Source organism: Babylonia areolata, chromosome 17, assembly GCF_041734735.1.
Source record: "Babylonia areolata isolate BAREFJ2019XMU chromosome 17, ASM4173473v1, whole genome shotgun sequence".
Classification (NCBI taxonomy): Eukaryota; Metazoa; Mollusca; class Gastropoda; order Neogastropoda; family Buccinidae; genus Babylonia; species Babylonia areolata.
Genome location: NC_134892.1, coordinates 23,194,486 through 23,196,985, shown reverse-complemented (window position 1 = coordinate 23,196,985; position 2,500 = coordinate 23,194,486). Strand labels below are relative to the sequence as shown.

The window sequence follows — 2,500 nt, the reverse complement described above, 5'->3', positions numbered from 1 at the left end:
AAGAAGAAGATGATGACGATGATGATGAAGATGATAATGAAGAAAAAGAAGAAGATGATGATGACGATGATGATGAAGAAGAAGAATATGATGATGATGATGATGAAGATGATGATGATGGTAATGACGATGAAGAAGAAGAAGAAGATGATGATGATGATGACTGGATGATGAAGATGATGAAGAAGATGATAATGAAGAAGAAGAAGAAGAAGAAGAAGAAGAAGAAGAAGATGATGATGATGATGATGATGATGATGATGATGATGATGATGATGATGATGAAGAAGTAGAAGAAGATGAAGAAGAAGAAGAAGAAGTAGAAGACGATGATGATGATGATGAAGAAGAAGAAGAAGAAGAAGAAGAAGAAGAAGAAGAAGAAGAAGAAGAAGAAGAAGAGATGATTGATACAACACCAATCCCAACAATTTCCACGTCACGAACACACCCAACCTAACAACTGGCATCGGTCGTTCGCTGCATGCCACCCACAATGAGTTTCTGGAATGAGCACCACACTCTGAGACCAAACCAGAACGATTGAACAGAACCATCATCGGAAAGGGGAAGAGGTGAAGCCGGGAGAGGGGTGGGGGGTCGTGGGGGAGACGGGGAGGTGTGGGGGGGGATGGGATAGAGGGGGGGATGTCTAACACTACCTATGCGTGCGTGCATGCGTTCGTGAGGTTACAGTGCTTTGGTACGCGTGTGTGAGTGTGTAGGCATGTTAGTATGTCCAAACAGAAATCTATGTTAGAACATATGAAATATTTTAATGCTTATGCAGTTTTGGTTTTAGTGCAGTTGATATTTAAATGTCAGTGTGTGTGTGTCTGTAAGGGAGGGATATATATATATATATATATGTATATATATGTGTGTGTGTGTGTGTGTGTGTGTGTGTGTGTGTGTGTGTGTGTGTGTGTGTTTTCTATGAAATGCATGTTGTTTTAATCTAAGCCCTATTTATTTCATAGCTTTTAATAATCATTAGTGTGATTTTGCATTCATATGAACACACTGGATGTTTTCCATTGTCAGATAGCGGTTGATATGTTTTTTGTGTTTTTTTTAGGTATGTTTATAGTCGACTATGATGTAAGGCGCTTTGAGCAGCATTGGTGCTGGATATCGCGCCATAGAAAAACTATTTGAATTTGTATTTCTTTTTATCACAACAGATTTCTCTGTGTGAAATTCGGGCTGCTCTCCCGAGAGAGAGCGCGTCGCCATACTACAGCGCCACCCATTTTTTTGTATTTTTTCCTGCGTGCAGTTTGATTTGTTTTTCCTATCGCAGTGGATTTTTCTACATAATTTTGCCAGGAACAACCCTTTTGTTGCCGTGGGTTCTTTTACGTGCGCTAAGTGCATGCTGCACACGGGACCTCGGTTTATCGTCTCATCCGAATGACTAGCATCCAGACCACCACTCAAGGTCTAGTAGAGGGGGAGAAAATTTCGGGGGCTGTGCCGTGATTCGAACCAGCGCGCTCAGATACTCTCGCTTCCTAGGCGGACGCGTTACCTCTAGGCCATCACTCCACATGTATGTATTATTATTGTTATTATTACGCAGCCACACAACCAGAATGACAATGATCACTTCTCCTGTGGACGGACCTGCCCTGTCAGCGTAGGGTTTGACAGGTACAGTACTTTGCTGCATACATCTGCCAGCAGCGACAAAATTCTTACTTCCAAATAATGGTGTTATGAGCAGTTATTCCTAATCTTGAAGACAAGCCCTTGGCCTTTACAAATGATATAATATGGGAAATGCATTTTGTGTGTGCGTGTGTGTGTGTGTGTGTGAATCAGAATCAGAATCAGAATCAGAATCAATTTTAATGTCAATTAAACCTGAACAAGGTTTATAAGACACGCATGCAAAGTTACATGAAACCACGCATGTGTGTGTGTGTGTGTGTGTGTGTGTGTGTGTGTGTGTGTGTGTGTGTGTGTGTGTGTGTGTGTGTGTGTGTGTTAGAAACACTTATCACTCATCTAAGACATTTTTCTAAAATATGACTGAAGGCACGGAAAGGCTACTGTGTTTAGTTTATAAATTCTTCTTCTTCTTCATCATCATCATCAGCAGCATCATCATCATCATCTTCTACTTCTTCTCAGAGTAAACATCATCATCATCATCATTATGACCATCTTCACCATCATCATTATTATTATTAATATTATTATTATTATCATTATTATTATATACACACAGTATAAAGGTCTTACACAAAAAGGACGCCCAAGCTCTCTTTTGTGTTTAAATGCCGTTGCAATGAATCACTTTTATGCATATCGATTAATACATCAATAATCAGCGCGCAGATAGCGTCCATAGTTCGCGATAACGTATTGTATTTTAAGTGGACGAAGGGGGTGGGCGAAAGGGGGAGGGAGGGGGGCTCGCGGGGAGGGGGGGAGGGGGGGGGGGCTAAATTTTATTCACTGAGAAAGATTTGTTTTTCGGCATTCATCGCTCACT

The 2,500-nt window shown here is 41.0% G+C and overlaps 1 protein-coding gene across 2 annotated transcripts in view; it reads right to left on the bottom strand.

The window, feature by feature from the left end:
* The window catches only part of LOC143291761 (uncharacterized), a 20,694-nt gene that overhangs the window by 6,345 nt on the left and 11,849 nt on the right, over window positions 1-2,500 (bottom strand). The window lies entirely within an intron of this gene.